The sequence below is a fragment of the Gopherus evgoodei genome, unplaced genomic scaffold, assembly GCF_007399415.2.
Source record: "Gopherus evgoodei ecotype Sinaloan lineage unplaced genomic scaffold, rGopEvg1_v1.p scaffold_34_arrow_ctg1, whole genome shotgun sequence".
In the NCBI taxonomy this organism is placed as follows: Eukaryota; Metazoa; Chordata; order Testudines; family Testudinidae; genus Gopherus; species Gopherus evgoodei.
This window is the reverse complement of record NW_022060016.1, coordinates 6,638,357-6,648,128: the sequence shown is the minus strand read 5'-3', so window position 1 is coordinate 6,648,128 and position 9,772 is coordinate 6,638,357.

The following is a 9,772-nucleotide window of genomic DNA, read 5'->3' as shown; positions in this document are numbered from 1 at the left end:
GCAGTTGCAATCCCTCCCAGTTTGGTATTGTCCGCAAACTTAATAAGCGTACTTTCTATGCCAACATCTAAATCGTTGATGAAGATATTGAACAGAACCGATCCCAAAACAGACCCTTGCGGAACCCCACTTGTTATACCTTTCCAGCAGGATAGGGAGCCATTAACAACTACTCTCTGAGTACGGTTATCCAGCCAGTTATGCACCCACCTTATAGTAGCCCCATCTAAATTGTACTTTCCTAGTTTATCTATAAGAATATTATGCGAGACCGTATCAAATGCCTTACTAAAGTCTAGGTATATCACATCCACCGCTTCTCCCTTATCCTCAAGGCTCGTTATCCTATCAAAGAATGCTATCAGATTAGTTTGACATGATTTGTTCTTTACAAATCCATTCTGGCTATTCCCTATCACCTTACCACCTTCCAAGTGTTTGCAGATGATTTCTTTAATTACCTGCTCCATTATCTTCCCTGGCACAGAGGTTAAACTAACTGGTCTGTAGTTTCCTGGGTTGTTTTTATTTCCCTTTTTATAGATGGGCACTATATTTGCCCCCTTCCAGTCTTCTGGAATATCCCCCGTCTCCCATGATTTCCCAAAGATAATAGCTAGAGGCTCAGATACCTCCTCTACTAACTCCTTGAGTATTCTAGGATGCATTTCATCAGGCCCTGGTGACTTGCAGGATCTAACTTTTCTAAAGTGATTTTTTACTTGCTCTTTTTTTATTTTATCTTCTAAACCTACCCTCTTCCCGTAAGCATTCACTATATTAGACATTCCTTCAGACTTCTCAGTGAAGACTGAAACAAGGAAGTCATTAAGCATCTCTGCCATTTCCAAGTCTCCCGTTACTGTTTCCCCCTCCTCACTGAGCAGTGGGCCTACCCTGTCCTTGTTCTTCCTCTTGCTTCTAATGTATTGATAAAAAGTCTTCTTGTTTTCCTTTATTCCCATAGCTAGTTTGAGTTCATTTTGTGCCTTTGCCATTCTATTCTTGCCTCTGCATTCCTGTGTTATTTGCCTATATTCATCCTTTGTAATCTGACCTAGTTTCCATTTTTTATATGACGCCTTTTTATTTTGTAGGTCACGCAAGATCTCGTGGTTAAGCCAAGGTGGTCTTTTGCCACATTTTCTATCTTTCCTAACCATTGGAATAGCTTGCTTTTTGGCCCTTAATAGTGTCCCTTTGAAAAACTGCCAACTCTACTCAGTTGTTTTTCCCCTCAGTCTTCATTCCCATGGGACCTTACCTATCAGCTCTCTGAGCTTACCAAAATCTACCTTCCTGAAATCCATTGTCTCTATTCTGCTGTACTCCCTTCTACCCTTCCTTAGAATTGCAAACTCTATGATTTCATGATCACTTTCACCCAAGCTTCCTTCTGTTTTCAAATTCTCAACAAGTTCTTCCCTATTTGTTAAAATCAAGTCTAGAACAGCTTCCCCCCAGTAGCTTTTTCAACTTTCTGAAATAACAAGTTGTCTGCAATGCAGTCCAGGAACTTATTGGAGAGTCTGTGCCCCACAGTGTTATTTTCCCAACATATATCTGGATAGTTGAAGTCCCCTATCACTACCAAATCTTGGGCTTTGGATGATTTTGTTAGTTGTTTGAAAAAAGCCTCATCCACCTCTTCCACCTGATTAGGTGGCCTGTAGTAAACCTCCAGCACGACATCACCCGTGTTTTTTACTCCTTTTAGCCTAACCCAGAGACTCTCAACACTTCCGTCTCCTATGTCCATCTCCACCTCAGTCCAAGTGTGTACATTTTTAATATATAAGGCAACACCTCCTCCCTTTTTCCCTTGTCTATCCTTCCTGAGCAAACTATACCCATCTACACCAACATTCCAGTCGTGTGTATTATCCCACCAAGTTTCAGAATTTGAGGGCGGGCAGGGCAGCGCACTGTGATGGAGTTTCTGTAGCATAGCAGATATCATGTTTGCCTGACATGCAAAAGGGCCTCAGCCCAAAACCGGGCAGAAACATGGCGGCTTCCTTTTTCCAGCTCCCCTTGCTGTCCAGCAAGGCACTCCTCCTTCTGCCACTGTCCTGTCCCTGGAGTAACCCCAAACTCCGCAAGATAGAGGGTGCTGACAGCAGTTGTTAAAATACTTTGGCATCAGTCTGGAGAACCTAGAGGAATTAGGCCAGTCACCTTTTGAATGCTTGTGGCTTGGCCTCCTCTGCCCTTGGACGTTGGCCTACGGAGGCCAGCTCCTTTGTGTGACTTGCCAAAGGAGGAAGTGAGGCAGGAATGGGGCAAAAGAGGAAAGTCGAACTGAGGAAGGCAGGGCAGAAGCTAAGCGCCTCAGTGCGGCTAAGTGGGGTTAGCAGTAGCCATCATTCATTCTGCATAGCCTGAGGAAGTGCGATTGGCTGCTAGGAGGTAGAATCCTGTGCCTGCCTCTTGGCATCCCAGGGATGGCTATTTGCAGTTCAAGAGAAGAAGTGGGGTTCTGAGTGGAAGGAAAAGAAGCAATGGTGAGTCCTAGTGGGCTGCTTTCTGGCAAGATGGTTTTCCATTTTAGGCTTGGAAGGAGCCTGCAAGCTGTGGGTGGAGTTGTTCCAGTGAGAACTGCTGCTCTTGTCTTGCAGACCTGAGGGCGCCAGTGACAGCTTGCAAGGGGGCAGGTGCTGGCTTGAGTGAATGGGGTATAGGAAAGCCCAGCTTGCCCCTCCGAGGCCAAGTCCACTGCTTGTCTCTTGCGTTGTGACATCCAGATTTAAATCTTCCCAGCATGTGCTGTGGCTCGTGCATTAAGCTTTCCTGGTTGTTGCCAAAATAGCTCAGTTGGGAGTGCATTAGATTGAAAATCTGAAAGTTTCTGGTTTGATACCAGGCTTTAGCACCCCCTGGGCATGTCATGCTGGGCTTTCTTCTGGGTGTACAGCTGTGCCCTAAACTCACAAATTTTCCCTAATTTCAGAGGCAACACTTGCAGAGGGCGTGTGTGGGGTCATGTGCCCCACCTGGGTTAGCTATGGCCTGCTACATCATGTGGTGCTGCCAGGTTCCCTCCCTGCACAGCAGCTGCTGGAGGGGTGAGTGGAGAGGGGCTGCCTTTGCTGCTTCCTCTCCCTGCACTGTTCACAGCTGGGAAGGGCTGTTGACTGTAAGGGGGTGGGGCTGAACCATGACATTGTGCCCCCTCCCTTTAGGAGACACCAGTCATCTGTGCCTGGTTTCCAGTTCCTCAGCCACAGGACAAAGTGGTTTTCTGTGGTTTTCTACCACAGTTGCCAGCTCTTATGTTCTTTCTCATGAAGGGGAGGAAAAAAGAATCTGTTTTTCAAAGCCTGTCCTACCATTGACCGAGGTCTGACTTTCTAAATTCCTGCTACAGTGGGGGATTTAGAGTTAGTGGGGCCCGGTGCACAAAAATCTCCTCTCATCCCAGCCCTGGTATGTCTCCAGTAGCTGCTGTCCCCTGGTAGCAACAAGGCAACTTTCCATCCATCCAGGAGACCCCAACCTTGGACCAAAGGTGTCAGGCTTCTCCTCTCTCCCTTCTTGGAATCAAGTTCATGTTTTTACTGAGAGTTAAAGCAGCCTGTACCCCCAGAGTCTGGCTCAATGTCACAAGTTCCCAGTGTCTCCGTGGAAGTCAATTTGTTAAATCCCAGATGAATGGAGTTAAATCGGTTGCTCTTAATCCTGAGGATATTGTCCCACCAAGGGGCTATTTCTCACCTCTCTTTCACACTGCAACACAATCTTATTTGCACTGACACAGGAACAACAAGATCTTTCTCTGTCATTTGTGCAAAGCAGGGGGCCAAATTCCATGGAAACAATGGACAAGCAGGGGGCCTTGGGCACATCCAGCCCTGGCCATGAGATGTTCCCTCCCCTCTTTCTTTATGCTCCTGTTCTTATTTCATGGAATTTCTGGAATGGGGAAAAAGCTGGGTTCACTCCAGGTGGAGGGGAAAAGAACCTTGACAATCTCAGAGCCCAACCCCTGCTACCAGGGTCACTGAGGTGCTGGGAATCTGCATGGGAAAGGGACTGTGTGAATTGTCAAGGTTGGGAATGAATAACAATGTGCAACAAGATCCACCTCATTAACCACGGACACAGGCTAATCCTGCTGCTGATAGAAGGGAAACTGGGAGTGATTCTTTGCTGTGCAGCCATGGAAACGGTGACCCAATTGCACCGCAGTGAATGTGCGGGGGAAAGCTGGACTTTACAGGCAGGTGGAGATAGCAGATCCTAGAAACACCTAGCTCTCTCCACAGCACTTCTGCCGCTAGGGTGAGATGTTGAGCAACTAACAGCATCCCCCATCACCATGACCTTCCAGCAGGGGATTGCAGCAGCACCCCCACCCCATGCAGGGGAGAGGGCTGAGTGTATCTCTGCACCCTGAGTCCAGGGCATGCACTCTCTCTGCCCCACACATAGAATCTGGCCCTGCTGCAAAGTGACCCCTAAGAACCAGCAACCTCCAGGACAGCAGGTTTGGCCCTCAGAGCAGGGAATGTGTTGCCCTTGCTGCTTTTAGGCCACTGGATGTTCTGGAAACAGGAGGGCTCTAAGTGTAATCCATAGTCTACCTAGCTCAGTGGTAAAGTGCATGCTTTGCATGTATGAGACCCTGGGTTCAATCCCTAACCTTCCCAGATTCTTTTCTCACCCTGCTGCTTTACTCATGCCCAGAGGGGATGTGGCCCAGCAGCCTCCCTGCACAAGTTTTAATCCTGCTGAGTGAGGGACAAGTGCCAATTGCATGGAAGGTCTAGGGGCGTTTCTGCTCCTAAGTCACCTTGGTACATTTAAGATTCCCACCCGCTGTGCTGCTTGGGACAATGGTAGATGGGAAGGGTGAATCCTCCAGCACTGGAGGGAAAGGTCCCATCTGCACAGACTGAGAGGCAAGGAAACAGAGGGGCAGTCAGTGCACAGAGAGGAGAGAGGTCAGTGATTTACACCCACCAGGGGACACTGTCTTTTTGAGTATCAAAGGGGCAGCTGTGTTAGTCTGGATCTGTAAAAAGCGACAGAGTCCTGTGGCACCTTATAGACTAACAGACATATTGGTTCATAAGTTTTCATGGGTGAATACTCACTTTGTCAGATGAATGGAGTGGGAATTCTGTGACTGGCTAGCCAACTACAAAAGCAGTTTCTCCTCCCTAGGTGTTCACACCTGAACTGCTAGAAGAGGTCTCATCCTCCCTGATTGAACTAACGTTGTTATCTCTAGATTGGTTCTTGCCTGCATATTTATACCGGCCCCAGCAAATTTCCATTACATTCATCTGATGACATGGGTATTCACCCACGAAAGCTTGCGCTTCTATACGCCTGTTAGTCTATAACGTGCCACAGGACTGATAACTGCCTGCTTCCGATCTTTCTGTAAGAGCACCTGCAGTGGTGCAACTGGTTGTTGTCAGAGGTGCTACCGATGTGGTGCTCTACTCTTCTTCAATGTTGATATCACTCGGCCACGTGCATGTGTTCTCTCTGCGTGCTGCCCCAGCTCTGCGCAGATAGCTGACACAGCAGACCCAAAGAGAACCCCCAATGACCACAGAGTCTAGTAAGGTACGAAGGCACGTCGGCCAGGTTTATTGCCTTATGGACACAATTGCAGTTCCCCGTAGATTACTTAGTCTACCGGGCATACGACGAGAAAGTGCCTCTTGGCAATGGACTCGGCTCAGTCAGTGGCGGGACTTTCCACTGCCCCCTCGGCCGGACCCAGACACCGCCCCAGGGATGCATTCTTATACACAGGTACAAACAAGTTACACATCACTCCTGACATATTGAGGTGCAACCCCTCTACGTAGTAAGGTACAACCCCTCTATGTAGTGAGGTGTCGCCTCTCACCTTGTACACGTTGGTTTGCACAAAACCACTCTATCCATCATATTACCCTTTTGCCCCTGTCATTGGGATGGGTTGGCCTGTTCCTGGTTATCTGTGGAATGTTCCAGTACAAGGTGTTCTGGTACCTGTACTTCATATTCATATACTTCAGTATGCTAGGTGAATATATGTTTATGCAACATCAGCCCTTTCCTTGCCAATTTCTGTGAGCAGGGCCAGCTTCCAGCTCACAGCTTGACTTTGCTTTTTAGCTAAGTCTTGACCATTACTTTAGTTCAGGCCTCAGGCCTCATAATGGGCCTTTATCAGCGCCTGTACTTACTACACTGGTTAGTGCAAAAGGGTCCTATGAGTTCAAGCCTTGGTTTCTATTATCCATGTAGCTTTGCCCAACGCACACAGAAAGTAAGTTGTGAAAGTGGGGGTATAGTTTGGAAGCATCTACTCTGTGCTGCCATTAGCTCCAATATGTTATTCACTAGTAGAGAGAATTGATTTATTTGCTGCTGAGAAAGCTGCCAGGACAGGTCTGTGGGCACCAGATCTCCTGGCTCCTTCCCTGCCCCAGTCACTGCTATAGGAGAGTCAGCAGTGAGCCTAAAGCTTTGCTAAGCCTTCTTAGCACAGTTAGCCGCATGTTAGTCTCATAATCTGAATGTTTCTGAGTTCAAGTCTCAGAAAAGACAATGGTTTTCGCTCCCTGCTTCAGATTTTCTAAAGGAATTCAGAGAAAAGAAAAAGCAGCAAAGAGTCCTGTGGCACCTTATGGACTAACAGACGTTTTGGAGCATGAGCTTTCGTGGGTGAATACCCACTTCGTCGGATGCACATATTCACCCACGAAAGCTCATGCTCCAAAACGTCTGTTAGTCTATAAGGTGCCACAGGACTCTTTGCTGCTTTTACAGACCCAGACTAACACGGCTACCCTCTGATACAGAGAAAAGAAAGTATAACACACACACACACAGAGACTGTTCTAAGGCATTAACTTTTCCTTCTCTATGGTGTTTGTATTCTCCATAGAGCAAATAAAACCAAAACATGCAAGTCTAAACCTAATACAGTATGAAACTCAATACAGATCAAATCTCACCCTCAGAGATCTTCCATTAAGCTTCTTTCATAGACTAGACTTATTTCTTGTCTGGGCCCAATCTTTTCACCTGGTATAGTCCTTGTTCCAGCTCAGGTGGTAGCTAGGGGATTTCTCATGACTGCAGCCACCTTTGTTCTGTTCCACCCCCTTATACAGCTTTGCTACAAGGCAGGAATCTTTTGTTTCTCTCCTGGGGAAAAACCCCAGATTTAAGATGGATTCCTGTACCAGGTGACATGGTCACATGTCCTGGGAGACCCCCCCCCCCCAAGCCTTCATTCTTCCTGGCCTGACTCACAGATGGTGCAGGACAGAGCCATCTGCAGTCAATTGTCCTGGTTAATGGGAGCCATCAAGATTCCAAACCACTATTAATGGCCCACACTTTGCATCATTACAACAGGACCTCAGAGTTATATTTTACATTTCTAGTTTCAGCTCCAAGAATGATTGTACAAATACGATGAACACACACCGTAAATTATAAGCTTTGTAATGATACCTTACAAGAGACCTTTTTCATGAAGCATATTCCGATTACATTATATTCACACTCATGAGCACATTTTCATAAAATCCTATGGAGTGCAACATCACAGCAGGGAAAGGGTTTTACTGCGGCACCTGGGAGCAGTTAAGTTCCATGTTCAGGCTGCAGTATGAGTTCCTCCAGGTTTCTCGTAAGCTCGCAGGGCCCTAGCGGGTTCTCTCGGTACGGAAATGGCCCAGATATGATAAAGTGATGGGGATTGCATTTTTCTTTTTTCTTTTTGTATTTCCAATGCCATTTCTGTTTGTGATTTAGTTTTTCTTTGTAGAACTGTGTTTTCTCCTGGATTTGATATTTAACTAAAAAAAGAATAAGCTCTCTGGGCACCAGATGGAAGATCAGGCTGTGGTTAAGAGAGTGAGTGTAGCATGTTTTCTGTGTTGTTTCCTACTCTCATTTTCTTGATTAGTTTCTCTTCTGCATGAAATTTGCATCTTTTAAATGTGAAACTGGTTAGTTCAGTTGGTAGAGCATCAGACTTTTAATCTGAGGGTCCAGAGTTCAAGTCCTGGGTCAGGCAGAAAGCCAGTTCCCCCTGCAATATCCCCTAAGAACTTCATAAAGATTCTCCTTGATTTCAGTTCCTCCTTTTCAGGACTTTGCCTTTCCTTGACTGAGGGTGCTACTTCCTCACAGTCTGGAGGAAGAAAAGCCTCTGGGCCTGCAGCAAAAGCACTGTGTGCTGACTTCTTAAGCAAATGAAGGGCTGGCCAGAGAGGCATGTTCCCACTGGCTCCTCCCTGCCAGGAAAAGTTCTCCCTGTTGGAAGTCAACAGAAATCAATGGGTCCCATGGTATAAGGGACAGCACTCAGGGCTTTGAATCCTGCAATTGAAATTCAAGTCTCAGTTGGACCTTGGGGTTCTTTCATTGCCAGCTCACCATCCTGGGATTTCCAAAGCTTCATCTTGCTCTCTTCAATGACATGGTAGCCTGTCTTTTGCCTGCTACCTGTTGTGACTTGAGTGCAAGAGGGGATGTTTGATACAGACGCGAGGTCCCCCCACTTAGGCTCAGTCTGAACAGAGGTCAATGTACCACTGCATGAGACAGGACAATTTTATTTTGCTTTGCATAATCATGTTTTCTCCTGGATCTGATATTTAACTAAAAAAAGAAGAATTTCTCTGGGCGACAGATGGAGAAGCAAGATGGGCCTAGGGCTGCTAAGGGAGCAAGAGTAGGAAATTTTCTGGATTGTTTTCTGCCCTCTTTTTCTTGACTAGTTTCTTTTCTGCACAAAACTTGTCCTTCTTTATATGAGTCTGGCTAGCTCTGTTGGTAAAACATCAGACTTTTAATCTGAGGGTTCAAGTCCTTGCTCAGGTGAAGAGGGAACTTTTCCACATGTAGTGGTCTCCCAAAAACTAAAGGCAGCATCTCTTCATGGGTTATTTGACATCACTTTTTCCGTCAGGACTTTGCCTTTCCTAGGAAGGGCCATGCACTGCCTGGGACTGAAGGGGCAACTTCCTCACATGCCCACTGGCCTCTCAGTCTGGATTAAGAAAGGCCTCTGGGAGCTGCAGCAAACTGCTGCATGACAACTGGGTGAGCAAATGCAGGGCTGCCCCCACAGGATCATCATCATCAGAGGTCTGGGTGTTCCCTATTGGTCTCATGGTGTAAGGGCCAGCACTCCTAGTACCTTTCCCAGACTTGAAGAAGAGCTATGTAGCTTGAAAGCTTGTCTCTCTCACCGACAGAAGTTGGTCCCCACCTTGTCTCTCTAATAGGGTATGGCCACTCTTGCAGCTGAAGAGCACGTTTAAGTTAAATCAGCCGTCAGAGAGCGCACTAGGGAAAGCATGCTAGTCTGCCCACTCTGAGAGCGGAAAGCACACTGGTATGGCCACATCTGTAGCACTTTCAGCTGCATTGAGAGCGGTACGTTATGGGCCGCTATCCCAGCATTCATGAGGCTGCAATGTCCTTTTCAAAAGGGGTGGGATGGGGTGGAGTGTGACAGCGAGTGTGAGGGGAACGAGAGTGGGTTTTTGGGGTGCTGAGAGTGTGTCAGCATGCTGTCTTGTAAATTCAGACCCCCCACTTCTTCCCCCACCTCTCTCTCACTACTCAAAGGCAAACAGTAGTAGTTGTTGTTGTTTTTTCTCAGACCAGCTAAGCAGCCCGTCTCAGAACTGGAGCTTTGAAAGGGCATGTCCGCATCCTGAGTTCACAACAAACACAAGAGAGACCACTTCAGTTAAGAGGATTATGGGACATTTCTGGAGGTCAATCAGTGTGTAGTAACGTT